Source organism: Lissotriton vulgaris, chromosome 1_1 (genome assembly GCF_964263255.1).
Source record: "Lissotriton vulgaris chromosome 1_1, aLisVul1.2, whole genome shotgun sequence".
Lineage (NCBI taxonomy): Eukaryota > Metazoa > Chordata > Amphibia > Caudata > Salamandridae > Lissotriton > Lissotriton vulgaris.
The window spans coordinates 427,632,765-427,648,652 of record NC_141685.1 but is presented as its reverse complement, the minus strand read 5'-3'; the positions used below and the strand labels follow the sequence as shown (position 1 = coordinate 427,648,652).

The window sequence follows — 15,888 nt, the reverse complement described above, 5'->3', positions numbered from 1 at the left end:
ATTGTAGTAAATAAAACACAATCCGGCTTCTCTGGAAGCTCTTTAGGGCCTTTAGGTTCCTCTCGAATGTCCGTCAATGGCTGACATGCACTGGGGAGGAAATGCGGGTCTCGGTCATTGGTCGACGCCCTCACTTACCAGGTTAAATGCCCAGACCACTTCCTACTTTTGAGGCCTCTGTCTACACCACTCTCTTAATGAAATGGCACAAAATTAACAAGTGTCTAAATCTTCGCCCCTTGTTTGTGTTTAAAGACCTATCCAACTTGTTCTCCTGATCTATCTCGTGGAGATCTGGCTCTACAAATTGTTTGCGCTCCCTACGCTGCATTGTTCCTTTAAGCATCAGTTTAAATTACTGCTTCATTTCAGATTCCTCCATCCAGACTCTTCATCTGAGAATTGCTAAACTAATCCAACTAAGAAGTACTTCAAAATCAGATGAACAATATAATGAATAGTTCCAGCATTTAACACGAGCTATAGTACGCGGCTGTAGTGATTCCTGTGCACACAAACACCACTATTGTCTTGTGTCTGAGCAGCGAGGGCGTGGTAGCATTTAGTGATACCTTTTTACCACAAATTCATGTATATATGTATTTTTATTGAAGTTTTATAGAGAGCAGTTACTCCAGGGCATGAAAATACTTTGAAGAGGCTTTGTTCATTAGAAAGGGTTGGAGTTTGATCAGTGAAATAGGACCTTGTCTGATGGTCTTCATTTACAACTCTTTACTTGTCTGGGTGAGAAAAAAAAGTCTGAAAAGTTCTGTTTTCAGTAATGTTGGCTCCAGTTGCTGGCCATCTTTCAGGGTTGACAATATGGAGATAACCTCAGTCGACTGTCTGCTTGTCCCACATATTTGGAAGTGCAACCCTGCAGCTGGGGACATTGGTTGATCCAGGCCTGCTTTTTCTCCTGTCTGTGTCTGGTTTTTCTCCAGGAGGAATACATAAAGAAGCGTGGCTCAATGGTTAGAGCGGCAGGCACTGATGCAGAGGTCTGGCCCGGGACCAGCTTTCAATTCCTGCCTCGGCGACTCTCGGACTCAATCTCCCTGGACCTGATAATTCTCGCCTCGGTGCCTAGTCTAATCATGGGTTCCACTCTGTGACTCTGGGCAATAGCTTGCTTAATCTCCACAACGGCCCCACCAGTGCTTGGATGCCTGGCTTCACCTTGGGGATGCCCAGGAGTGAACAAATCACAGGAAAGCCAGGAAGGGTTCCACAGCAATACGAATACAGCGGTACGAGACCTCTGGGTAGAAGGCGCTATATAAATACAAACACATTTACATTACATAAACATGATAGATGGAATGCTTGCATTAATCTAAGCCACTGGTAATTATTTAGGGCCCACATTCCAGTCCATCGTTTTTTTACCTACCATGCCACCTTAGATTCGACCTAGCCCTATGCAAATCCACCTTGGTTTTGCTCCAAAAGGAACAGTTAGGCTGAAATACCAAACCATGTCCTCTCGGAAACAGAACACAAGCAAGCCAAGATAGGTTTCAGCCTATTTGAGCTTCTTCAGTCCGGTGCAACGCGGTTCCAGTGGTACAGCGCACACCTGGACACATGACTGGGCATACCAATCACACTTAGTGTGCAGCACTAAGGAATACCAAAAAAAAGGATGGAATACTTGAATGAATCCACTGCTAATGAATCCAGGCCCGCATCCCTGTCCATCATTGTTTTGCCCATGATGGCACCTCAGATTAGACACAGCCATATGCAAATCAGTCTTGGTCCTGCTCTGAGTGACACATATTTTTCATTTTAGTCCGAGGTCCTGTGTTTCCAAGGGCTAATATTGAAATGCAAACGCAGGAGAATTGTGGACGAGACAAGAACAGCATGGCAAGACTAATGTCACAGGAAGTAAAGGAATTTAGAATCATTCATGAAAATACAAGGTTCTAAACTCAGGCCTTGCAGTGTATGTGCAGTTTATTGATGCAGGTTCAGAGCTCATTGGGCCGTAAACAAATTGTAACTTATGAACTGCAAGCAACAAAAGGATCTCGGCGACAAAAGAAGTAACCCGAGCTATTTTACATACCATAAAGATCCGTTATCTGCATGTAAATCATGGTGCTTTGCAGCAGGCTCATTAACCCTGTTCTGCTGATGTGTCAAGCTATGACTAGACAAAACAGAGATCTCTCCATTGATTTGCCACTATAGTTATCCTGGAGGTAGAGAGCCAACAAATTAACAGGGCGAGCCGAGAAGAGAATTGCATGAGGGGAACCCTGAAATGTTTCCATATAAATCATGGAACAAACCTCAGCTAAAATAATATAAAGTCTCGTCAGATTTCCCAAAACTGTATTACTTTAACATGTGGAATCTCTGACAGCAATACATTACTTTATACCACTGTACCGAGAGGGACCTGGTGACAATGCCATTAGAGAATTAACGGCCACATGCATCATTGTTGCCGTTTGGGATTTCTTAATTGCGAAAACTAAGGAATCGCAATTAAGAAATTGCAAACGGCTATGCTCCAAGAAATCGCATTTTTTTTAACGATTTCTTAAATTTCCTTAATTGCGATTCACAATTTGCGAATCGCAATTAAGGAATCCCTTCCCATTGATTCCTATGGACCTAGAGGCCCATAGGAATGAATGGGAAGTCATTTTCAATTTGCGATTCGCAATTTGCGAATCGCAAATTGAAAATGCAATTTCAAGGGTGCAGGGGGGGCTCCAAAGGACCCCCCCCTGCACCCCTGAAATGTAACTTTAAGTGCATTTTTCAAGGGCATGTGTGTGTGTAAAATGATACTTTCAAAAATGCACTTTTGTGCATTTTTTAAAAGTTTTCGCAAATTACCATGAAGGTCAACTTCATGGTAATTTACCTCTCCCTATTTGCGAATTCGCAAATTTAAAATGTTCATGCATTGCATTTAAGAAATCTCAAATTGCGATTTCTTAAATGCAATCGCAATTTTAGAAATCGCAACGTGATTGCGATTTCTAAAATTGCGAAAAACATGATGCATCCCAATTTTGTCAATTGCATTCGCAAACGGCCGAAAATTGCGATTCTCACTGTTTGCGAATGCAATTGACAATGATGCATGTGCCCGTAAGAAGCAAGTCAGTTGTAATGTGCACCCTGTTTATGGCCTAGCGTCTTATTGAAAGAGCAACGTCATAGACTATTCAATCAAACACAGTACTTTTATTGTACGTATGTTATTCAGAACTCACGTATTTGAAGATGCTTTCATACAAGACAATGATGACAAAGAAGAATCAAGGAATCAATATATGTTCCTAACATCACAAAATTTGGTTTAGTTGGGAACCCGGGATTAATTTAATTTCAGTTTTCTGGTTTCACTGTGTACAAAGGAGCCACTGAATGGGTCTTTATTGGTCTCTCATTTTTACCTCACATGTCAATGCTTTGCTTTTCCTTTACTGTGCATGATGACTGTATAGCGAGGTAGGAAGGCCGGAGCGCCATGAAAGCTCAGCTAGTTTTGAGCCAAGGGTTCCAGGAGGACCTCGAGCTGTGCCAGAGTCCGGTATCTGGCTCAAGCTTCCAATTGCTTGCCCACCTCTAAGTTATTCCAGACGTTAAAATCTTAGAGTCCCTGATAATTGGCACACAGAGATCTCTGCAGTACAATCCTTTAACTTCATGAAATATTTTTAAAATGTAGTTAGTTTCTGATCATTTAAGTAAGCGAGGCTCGGCCAGCAAACATTGTTTGTGATGATTGGCTGGTGCCTCTATTGAACTGAGGTGGCTCACTGTTGGCTGCACTCCTTAAATCATAGTAACTTGTGGTGGGTTGATTAGGGCACCACTTCCTGGTGGCTATCGAAGAGCTGTGGATGGTTGACTGCTGTGTGAGCGAGGGGCAGGGTACCAAACAATGTGGCATGCTTTGACCAAGGGCTGGACTAGCCGTAGCGGGCACCAGGTGTTTTCCCAGTAGGCCGAAAGGGTGGGGGCTGGTTTTGGACTGGTCGGAGAAATATCGGCCCCCTGTACCAAAGGCAGCAGCAGTGTTTCTGAGAAGAAACCCTCCCCCCACCACGAGGTTGGTCTGACTTAACCCCTTCCATGCTGATGACGGAACGGTTCCGTCATCAGCGTCGGTTGAGCTGTGCTGATGACGGAACCGTTCCGTCATGACTCCGCCCGCGCAAGGCGGAGTCAGCACAGGCGGGGAATACGCCCCGCACGCAAGGGGTTAATTGCCAGGGCTAGTTTGCATTCCCAGTCCGGCCCTGCTTTGACCAGGAGTACAGTTAGCACTGTACTGCACAAGTCTACTAAAGGCAAATGCAGGCTGAGCCAAATCTGGGAGGAGGACTGCACAATCTCCTTTTCTGGCTTCTGGAGTGGTGATCCAGCCCAGTCAGTCAGAAGGTCGCCAGGTCGAGATGGTCGAAGAGCCTCAGCGTGAGAGAGTTTTATGAAGAGGGCTGGAGAACCTGTCTGCTGTCTCTCAACCGGTCTGAGCACAGAGGGAGAGCAGTGATGGCCTCTCGACAACACAGCAGGAGCCTGGTGGGTGAAATTTAGCACGCCTCCAATACTGGTTCAAACAAGCATTGGCAAAACCAATAGATCTTGCATATGATCGGTAGTGGCCATGCTGTGCAGCAGAGCATGGATGCTTTGCATTTTGGCTCAAACTAATGTAAGACATGCTATGACGAAGCCAGGCTAACACACTTTGTTTTAAGTGTTTTAGCACCAAATACAGAATAAACTACTGTAAAAAAAGTAGTATTTTACCCTTGCTGTACAGCAGTCACACTTCTATACATCATGGCTGCAAATCATTGCCAATGTTGGCAATGCTTATGCTATACAGCATGAACAAAAGGCAGTGGGAGAGGTAATAGTCCCAAAGGTGAGAACTATTGGCATTGCCAATGCGTGTTAGTTTTTGACACAACACCCCTGTGATTCTAAGAAAATCCGTTAATTTGCCCTTGTGTGGAAAAGAAAAAAATATGACATTTGGCAAAAAATCCTATCACATAATGAAAGCAATTGTGCCCATGTCTCAGTGAAAATACATTTGGAGGCAGGTAACATAATTGTTACAATAAAACATCCGTATTGTGTGTGGCACGTAAAACATAGCTATAGAAAAATGGCAAGTGGTTCAACAAGGACAACAGGAAAGAATACAAAATAAAAGTAGTTCCTCAATCACAGTGTGATCAGCGCGATCAGCGGAAGGTCAGCAATCAAGCTGAAGCAATCAGTAGTTGCTCCATGCTCCAGACGAAAATAGAGAAAGTGAAGCCGGCATGCTATGATCTATTTGAAGTCATCAAATAAGAGTGGCAATGAAGATAACAAATGATAAGCAAAGGTGTGTTGAAAGCCCCTTATTGATACAGTATCTCACGCAAGTAAGACCTACAAACAAATGGTTTTATGGTGCGCAAATGTAGAGACGATGCACACTTTATTGCCATTTGGTTTTTTTTGCATTTGTTTTTTGAGCTTGAAATGCATGAAAGATGACAGAAAGGCAGGGGGAGGCATCAGTCACTGTTTGCTTCAGTACACTAGCAGATCCTAGCATCAGCCAAATCCTAAAAGGTGTGTGCCTAGGATTCTTTGAGACTCAGCTAGAAGGCCTACTTGTCTCCTCTCCCAAAGGTATGCCGGATGTCACTTTTGGGCTGCTGCAAGCGGAGGATTTGTTTATTACCAGTCCCCAGTATTCAGCCCCTAAGCGGCCAACAACTGGCGAAACATACCCCAAGGGCTGGAAAGTGAATGGTGGCCTGCTAGACCGGTCCACAGTATCAAAAGTGTCCCATAATTGTCCAGCCTCTTCGCAAAATGCCTGGTGGGAGAGAAGGGTGCCTTGTTCATCGGAAGGGGGTAGTGGCGGATCCCTCTTCATCATAGATATGAAAAATGTGGGATGGCTAATGGCAGATGTAAAGGATGAAAGAAGTTATATTTGTGAACTAAACTGTTTCTTTAACATGATTTTCATGAAGAAGAACCTGCTCTGTGCATACATTTTTTTTCGACCAAGTTTTGTGATTCCTGTACTTTCACAAAAGTGAAATTAAAAGGTACAAACTTTCAATGTATTCATTTATAATTACTTTTGGCATCACAACAATAGAGAAAAGTGTACTTTTTAATATGGCTTTGAGAATAAATAGTATATTACACTCTATATCTGATAATGAACTACGTTACTTTAGCCCCCTCGTGTTGTCTGTACATTGTCATGTTGAGACTTGATGCAAAACAGTTCAATGAACAAATGTATAACATGATAAATGTGTGTCATTGTCTCGCACTGATAGCGTTGAAAACATATCTACTTTTTCTGTTAATTGGTACTAGAGGCGAACAAGTCTAAACTGTACCATGTACTGAAGAGAATTCTTTACTAAGGATTAATTCGATGACTGAAATTTGGGCTATTGTTTGCATTCTTTATTGTCATGCAACCTATTCAATATGCACTGAAAGCAGATATTGAAAGACACTTCAATGGGACCATTGCAAGGCCATCTTCTATACAATAGCGGATTGCAAAGCTTTCTTGACTCACACTATTCCATGTCCTTGGTCGGAAGTTAAGGGAGCGCTTGGTGCAAACAAACCTTTACAGTTGTATTATGGAAGCAGGTTTCTGAAGGCAGTGATGTGTGGAAAGAATGTTTGCCCATATTTGTTGTGTAGCATTTTGTTTTGTGGGCGCATTGTGTTCCGTTTTTGCATGCTATTGTACTTTTGTGCTGCATTATTGCAGTGTGATGTGTTGTACAGTGGTTGTGTTTTTTTACGTGTTTTGTTGCATGGTGTCCTGGTATGTTATTTTTGATTTGTGTATGTTACTGCGTTCTATTCGGGTTTTTCATTTAGCTATATCAGCGAGTCCTGCTGCTTTTCCATCTAAAAACTACACGTACCAGTAAAGATCATGTGACGAGCAACTACTTAAGATCATGTGACGAGCAACTACTTATCACTTTGATAAAATAGCTTTGCTCCAGCTCTTCAACTACTTAAGAAACCTGTAAGCCCAGATATGTAATGCCAGAAACCGGTCCCCGGAAGCTTGTTTCCTTCCCAGTATAAGAATTGGCTTGGTAGTTTGGTCTGCCCTGTTCCCATGATGCACTGGGCCAGGGACAGACTAATTTGCATATAGCCAGGTTCTGAGCTGGGATGGTGCAGTGAGCTAAAAAACGGTGATGGATCAAGCCCTGATCTGTTGACTGGGTATGAGTGTTCTGTTTAATTCAGATACTCTGTCCATCACCACCCCCTTTTCTGAATCTTTTTGTCCACCATAAGCGTGGAAGGGTATTCTCAGATGTGAGTCCCTTGCTCATTGCACCATCAGGATTCAAGCAAGCCGGGCCGAAGACGGCTGTAATGCCAGAAACCGGTCCCCGGAAGCTTGTTTCCTTCCCAGTATAAGAATTGGCTTGGTAGTTTATTCTGCCCTGTTCCCATGATGCACTGGGCCAAGGACAGACTAATTTGCATATAGCCAGGTTCTGAGCTGGGATGGTGCAGTGAGCTAAAAAACGGTGATGGATCAAGCCCTGATCTGTTGACTGGGTATGAGTGTTCTGTTTAATTCAGATACTCTGTCCATCACCACCCACTTTTCTGAATCTTTTTGCCCACCATAAGCGTGGAAGGGTATACTCAGATGTGAGTCCCTTGCTCATTGCACCATCAGGATTCAAGCAAGCCGGGCCGAAGACGGCTGTAATGCCAGAAACCGGTCCCCGGAAGCTTGTTTCCTTCCCAGTATAAGAATTGGCTTGGTAGTTTGGTCTGCCCTGTTCCCATGATGCACTGGGCCAGGGACAGACTAATTTGCATATAGCCAGGTTCTGAGCTGGGATGGTGCAGTGAGCTAAAAAACGGCGATGGATCAAGCCCTGATCTGTTGACTGGGTATGAGTGTTCTGTTTAATTCAGATACTCTGTCCATCACCACCCCCTTTTCTGAATCTTTTTGTCCACCATAAGCGTGGAAGGGTATACTCAGATGTGAGTCCCTTGCTCATTGCACCATCAGGATTCAAGCAAGCCGGGCCGAAGACGGCTGTAATGCCAGAAACCGCTCCCCGGAAGCTTGTTTCCTTCCCAGTATAAGAATTGGCTTGGTAGTTTGGTCTGCCCTGTTCCCATGATGCACTGGGCCAGGGACAGACTAATTTGCATATAGCCAGGTTCTGAGCTGGGATGGTGCAGTGAGCTAAAAAACGGTGATGGATCAAGCCCTGATCTGTTGACTGGGTATGAGTGTTCTGTTTAATTCAGATACTCTGTCCATCACCACCCCCTTTTCTGAATCTTTTTGTCCACCATAAGCGTGGAAGGGTATACTCAGATGTGAGTCCCTTGCTCATTGCACCATCAGGATTCAAGCAAGCCGGGCCGAAGACGGCTGTAATGCCAGAAACCGGTCCCCGGAAGCTTGTTTCCTTCCCAGTATAAGAATTGGCTTGGTAGTTTGGTCTGCCCTGTTCCCATGATGCACTGGGCCAGGGACAGACTAATTTGCATATAGCCAGGTTCTGAGCTGGGATGGTGCAGTGAGCTAAAAAACGGTGATGGATCAAGCCCTGATCTGTTGACTGGGTATGAGTGTTCTGTTTAATTCAGATACTCTGTCCATCACCACCCCCTTTTCTGAACCAGATATGTGATAAAGCTTGTATCTTAAATTAGTATCTGCAGGGCTCACTTTATGGCATACGGATATGTGAGTCGCAATGTCTGTCTGCTCAATTGTAAGAATAGGAAACGCCATGGTTATCTCCCTGTTTCTGGATGAATGACATCTCTTTCCAAGTGAAGAGCGATCCTGTATTATATGGAGCTCAAAGAGGGGCAGCTAGTACCATATAAGCACTTTCCTTCCCAAGCAAGTGATCTGTTGAGCTGTATGTCCAAAGCCACATAGGCCACGTTACTGCAGCAAAGGGCTCCCAATCGCTGCAAGTCTCTCGCTGATGCTCAAGTAAAAGGTTTCTCTCCCTGCTGCTAGAGCAGGAGAGGGGGCTCTCATTTGTCGATAGTCTCAGGAAATATTTTCAGTTTCAGCTTTAAGTGGGGGTTGAGCTCGCTATCAGTTTAGCTGACATTGGTAAGTTGGCCATTTTAATGATCCTGTACACAATGCCAGGTCCCCTGCGCGGGAGGGCTTCAGTTCTTTTTGCAGTGAATCAGTTCAAGTGGGTAAAGGCCGCCCACTGGTGGCGGGGCAATACCACTCAATGTACCTTTGAGAGCAGGTATCTTATAACACAGTCACAGTTGAAAGTGAAAATACTGTATCAATTCACCTTAAACGTATTCAGTGTATGGAAACTCAGGAATGATTATTATTGAATGTCTATATTCCTCCTAAGGAAACCCTACAGCAGTCACATTAGTTGACAATTTGTAAGAATTCTTTTTCCTTCACCTGTTGTTACTGGGTCTGTGTAGGGAATTGGGGATACTCCATTGAATGAACAGGAAGGTATCGAAGTAACCCATTTTCATAAAGAGAAGACCCAAGAAAAGAGCATCATTTTCAGAGTCTGCTGCAGTGGGCGCAACAGCCGAGGAAATGCCTACTTCTGTGAGAACCATGAGGAAAATGTAGGACCCGAGAAGGAAGCTGAGGAGTACCCTGACATCCGAGTGATGTGGACAACAACGCTTAGAGATGCAGCAACTGAAGATGCTCAGGAGGCTACTGGCCAAGGGCACACAGCTGGATTGCAGTTTCAGACAAGTACCGAAGCAGTGGTGAGAGCAAGTAGGAGCTTGGCTTCTTAAGAGTAAAACCCCAGGGCACCAAAACAATGAACAAGAGAGTACCTTTGGCGAACTAGAATAAACGTGTGTGATGTGTCTAGTCGCCATCATTCTAGCTGATACTTCCCTGACTTTATTTTATTTGAAGGTAACCTAAGGGTGACTTCCTGGAGCTGGAGCAGGAAGATGGTCATTGGAAAATAAAAACTGTTCCCACTCAAACATTCTGCCTCCTCTGCTTCTTGTACTTCCACAACAAGATATAAGCCTGGTCTTACCACTCTAAACTACATTTTGGAACTTCCATACCTGGAGCAGAGGTCTATTTTTTGGGCAAACATGAAGGTGAATTCTTTGGCAGTTTTCTGGATTTCTGCAGAGCATATGACTCCATATAACTCATTTCTCCGTTGCCCAGGCTTTCAGATCCGGGGGTCCTGCCTGCTTTATTGACCTTAATAAAGTGTCTTCATATGTCAGTTTGAGCATAGGTTTTGATTAACTTTGTGGTCCAAATAACTGTTGGGAACAACCTGTGACTATTCTTATTGCTGACACCCCTGTTGTTAATGCTTTATTTGTGTGATCTCCCTAAAGTGCCATCTGAGGCACACTTCTTCCCATTCGGCAGGCATATCATTGTTTCCCTGAATATTGATGTATTTGTGGTCCTTGACACGACTTGTCTTGGTCTTCAGGTTCAGACTTTAATGTAATGATGTATTTAATTTTGTAACTCCATATGAGGGGAGAATTGTCCTGCAGAGGGTTGAGGCTGTCCATTCAGTGTAGTGAGCAACTTGGCTGCTACTGTATACCATGTTTCTCATTAACAACATTTTATATCCGTTCCTGTAAATTATGTGTTTAATTAAAATATGTTCCCTCAAACGAGTGTAACGCAAACACTAAAATGGTGAGCATCTTATTTTCTGTTTTGAAGACTGTCTCAAAATCTTAAGTGTTACCATTTGACAGAAAGCATGATTCATTTTCCCTAGAAGTGTGGAGCTGCAACCCTGTCGGTGGTCCATAATTCTAAATATCCAGGATTCTAGGTTACAAGGACTCTTTCTTGGTGTAAACATAAAAGCACAACCGCTTCTAAGACAGTGTCTACTATGAATGCCTAGGCTAGGTATGCCAGAGTTTACAGTGGCATCTTGGTTGCTCCCTTACTCCTGGCATTCAAGGGAAGTGTGTCACCCCAATCATTGCAAGGAAACTCGACTCTCGTCTTGTGTTCCAGAGCTGTAGAAAATAGGTGCTCGAATTCTGTGCTGTTTTGTCCTCGGTGATGTGTGATAGAAGCACTGTGGTTGGAAATTGGCTTCTGCTTTCTGAGTGTTCTTTTGTGGAAGTGGCATGGATATAATGCCTATTCAGACTAGGGGGAAAATAGGATTCAATCGCAGGCCACTGTTTGGAATTTGGTTTTATGTCACATTAACTGCAAAAGTTTCGACAGACAGACATACTGAACCAAAATACCAACTGTTGATATGAAAATACGCGTAGATTTTTAACCACTGTAATGATCTTTCGCGACTGCGTGTTACAGCCCTGATGTATGTGTTGGTCGATAGTTTGAAGGGGTAATGTGGCACAACACTGGTAGCTTTGTTTAATCCCACCTATGATGAAGGATGAGATGGAGGGCGCTGAACTCAACAAAACCGAGCTCTAGCGGGACCCATTACATACCCTATAGGCAGGACCTTATAATGTCGAAGCAACAATGGTTCTGAGAGTTGCCATTGTGTTAACTTGTCCATAGCATATCGTGACTACCTTCTTTTTGCTCCCCTCCCTAGTATCAGGCTGTTGCTTACGAGACTGGGTCAAGTTCCGCTACACTTTCTGACTGGCAAACCTCTCAACCTTTCGTAGCAGCTTTGTAGGTGACTCTCAATTTTCACAATAGAGCATCTTTTATTTTGTATAGTGTGATGTTATTTTACCTGTCAGCTGTATATTTTAATCTGTAGATTTTTAGAAAACCATGGATAAATATTTTTCAAACGCATGACATATATTATACGGTATTGTTTTGTAGCAGGGTTTCCGTTCTCCCACAGAACTGTGCACAGAGATCTAGAACCTGGGTGAGTTAGGGTGACCCAAAACTCACCTTAGTTTCAGAAATCCCCTTACCAAGCTAGCTACAGTGTCTCATCGGGAGTAATAACTTCCCAATGACTTAGACAATCCAGAACATGAACTTAGAGTACCTCAGGTATCGTGGAACACATGAACACTCTTTCGTTATATAATCATTACAAACCGAAACTGGGAGGCAAAGAACACACGTGCAAGTTTGAAATGTTTATTTTTCAATGCAAAGTTCTCAAACGCAGTATCTTGTATAATATCAACATACATATTATAAAAATCAGAGTTAGCAGCATAGTCACTAATCCGTAGTAAGCAAAAGGTGATAGCATGTTATGATGCAAAAATCTATAGAATTCTGTATATTTCACGCACCCTATTTAGCATATTATATTATATCTAAGAAGGCCTCATTTGGGTTCTAGCAGGGCGGGCCCATACCTCTAAATCTCAGTAGGAGCAGATCACATCAACAGCTACCAGCTCTCTGCATGCGAAGCATCAAGTGTGTTGATTCATTCCCTGTAACTCTATCTTAAACCAGAGTAGAGCCCAATGTTGGCAGCAACATTATTTGTGTTATGTCTAATGTGGTGCGAGGATCAGGCCTTCAGCAACCTTGTGTTAGGTTATTCTTAGAGGGTGCAGTTCTCAGTGTGCAGACATTTGTACCAAGTGTACCAAGCACGACTGATATCAGAGCAATAACATATTATTCTCAAATAAATCACATCTTTCGTCTAGGTTGAAAGCTACAATAACAATTAGGTGTCGTGTTCAAACTGAAGCCGAAGGAAAATATGGTGTTTAAACATTTAATAAACTCATGCTAACTTAACACAATATATAGAAACGCAGTAACCATATGACACTCCCCCAATGATCCGAGGACGGTCAAAAAAGGAAAAATTAAGCCAAAACTTTAAGAAAGGCAAAACATGAAAGCAGAGTTCAATAATATTGAGCCAAGCTAAATGTATGTAAATGTATATAAAAATCAACAATACAAAATATGTATGAATGCCTATAGTGGCCACACAAAATATAAAAAAAAAAAACTTGAACTTGAGGCCATTTATAAAATCATAGGCCCAGAGCATATCAAAGTCCAATGTTCGTGATAGAAAAGGCACCATTCAGAATTACTAAAAAGTCACGTGCCATAATAGTGAAAGTCTCCAAAGCCACTCATGGGTGGATAGAATATGCAAAATAGGTAGCCACAGCTTCCAAAATGAAATCACTGTCATCATCCGAAAACAGTTCAGCCATCCAATTAAGCAATGGGAAAGAACATACGTGCTCCTCCAGCACCGAATCCTCTAGCAGCATCAGAGGACAACTCAGTGGGTTCTCGAGAACGCTATGTGCCAGAAAGTCATGCGCCGCTGCGAATATGTCCCACTGACCCATTAGTCCATGCATCGCTGCCAAGGCCATAACCCTTTCGCCAGAACAAACCAACTCGTGAGCAACTACGGGGCTCATCAGCTGATCAAAATCGACGTCAGGAGAAGTCGGTAAGCAGAGACACAAATCAATGGCCCTGTCGAAATCACAGCTCAGGCAATGAAACACAGGCTGGACACATGTGAAATAGGAAAATCGAAACGATAATCCAAAAGCCGTGCTTAAAGTCGCAAGCGGCAAGGAGCCATAGTAATCAAGCACCCGGTTGCGAAACAGCATCTGTAGGGGCTGAGCGTTTTCTTGCGCAGGATGGGCATCCATGTTTAATAAAGCAAAATATCACCAGCACGCCTGCAGCCAAAGCCAGCAAAACAGGAAATCCGCCAAACAAGCTTGCGAATATAGAATGAAAAAACGCAGGGATAATACCAAATACTTTTTCAAACGTAGTCACGAGACCACTGCTAACCAATTTAAAAAAATGTGCTAGGCCATTCGTGGAGGAGGCATTAAAGATTTGATGAACCAGCTCGCAGAAATGAAACGGCAAATCAGTATTTAAAAGCGCCTGCACCTCTGTTCGTGTGTTAGCTATGTGAAGGACATAAGTTTCGCGGGCCGAGCTCAGGGCCACTTCTTTTTGAGACAAAAGGGCTCTTATTCGGCTCAAACCATTGAACTCCGCTCTCAAGGTTGGTATTCTTGGCCAAATGGAAACATCTGAATTCCCATGCGTGGGTGGATATAACACGTTCTTGCAACACACCACACGTTCTGATACAGTAACCACATATGCGATACCGACCATTAACCCACAACACAGTTCGTTGTTCAAAAGTAAATAACTACAGTTAGACAACAAAGTGAATGTGGGAACTATTGCAGGAACCGGTGTGCTTTTTAAAACACAGGGTAAATTTGGTCTGTCCTGATAACAAGAACCATGTAACTGGATGTGCCTGCATATCAGTGAACGGTCAGGCGACTGTGTGCATTCTTCACCATTCAGATTCACTTCCTTTCCTTCTTTCAGACATCTGTATGTATGTAGTAAAGACCATGTCTCATGCAGGAAAGCACTACCTAGTGGTTCATATCGCCCTATAGCAATATATCTCATACAATTCGTAAATTTATACAGAGCAAATGGTAAAGTAATAATACCATGGATAAGCCATGTAGCAGCAGCCGCCTCAGCCACAGAGAAGGGCAAAGATTCTAACTTCTCAATGTGTAACATAGAAAATGATGCATCTCGCATGGAAAGCATGCGCTGCTTGTCAGTCAAATTAAATGGGGCAAATAGTGATGAGACGTTCATATAACTCCAAGGCACTCAACCAGCCTTCAGAGTCTGTAGTGTCCAAGCAAACTGCATAACAGAACGCAATTGATTTTGACCATGATATAATACGGACACTTCATCATGCACAATGTCAACAACCGAAGAAACAATATTGTTTAATGTGTAAATTCGGGAAGAAAGCGTGTTAATACTGTTATCGACCACAGCCAGCACTTTTTCCAAATTAGCTTGGTCAATTGCCCTTAGGCGCTTAGCAGCCTCAATTTGAGACACTTTCCAAATTTCATTGTAAACAGCATAAATCCACCGTTTAGATCTACCCTTAGCTGGGCCTTTTATAAAATCATTTAAATCCACATTTTCAGTTAACTGAGACAGATGTAGTTTAACTGCAGCCAACGTGGAATGCTGTAACCAATTCTGACAGTTTCCCCACAGAGTAAGTGGTGACAGTATAATCAGTTTCAAAACGGGGATCTGGTCGCACTTGTGTGAACCCTTCAGCCAACCCCAGAAATCGACGTTGGCAAGAATCAGAACTCTTTTGCCACAGCAGCCAACCTTTTGGATTCAAGCTGGACACATTAAAGGACGAATTGTGAATTAGAGATTGTATCTCATGAATAGACAATTCAGAAAAATTACCCCAACCTGAATATTCTTCCAATTCGGGGATAATTGGTGTATTCAATTTTTTAGAAGTAGCCAATCCAAACCATGTTGTTTGGGAAATAGTAGAATTTAGAAACAACATGTGATTCGGGATGAGACATGCACGGTGCAAAGCCTCAGTGCCTTGTACCTGCCAATCTTTGGTACCCCAAACCGATTTAAGGTCAATTATTCCTTTCCAGAACTCGTAGCCTTCTAAAGCCAATCTGTCTAGAAAGGACTTCGAATACAGCAACTTTGTATCGGTAAGTCTAACTTTGGACATGGACTTTTCTGTCATTCTATAATAAAATGACTCAGGATTTGATTGATTGAAATCTGTAAAATAACTGTATTTTTTCAGAAATGTACTGGAGCTTCCAATTAAAGGAGCCGGGCAGTGCTCCCACTGCGTGTAATTCACAGCAACCCTCCTGGAATTCGTCTTATGGAGAAAATGATTACCATAATGTTGGAAGCAAAACAAATCCCCATAATTAATAGAATCTAAATATAAGTCTTCAGCATCAAAAGCCGCATAGTATTTCAAATCAGAAAATAATGCTTCTACGGCCTGAATACCCCAATCATCAGAACGC

The 15,888-nt window shown here is 42.9% G+C and overlaps 1 protein-coding gene and 1 pseudogene across 1 annotated transcript in view; one reads left to right on the top strand and one right to left on the bottom strand.

The window, feature by feature from the left end:
• The window catches only part of OMA1 (OMA1 zinc metallopeptidase), a 661,753-nt gene that overhangs the window by 524,500 nt on the left and 121,365 nt on the right, over positions 1-15,888 (top strand). The gene's annotated exons all lie outside the window — the stretch shown is intronic.
• LOC147747300 (uncharacterized) lies at positions 9,918-14,710 on the bottom strand (annotated as a pseudogene).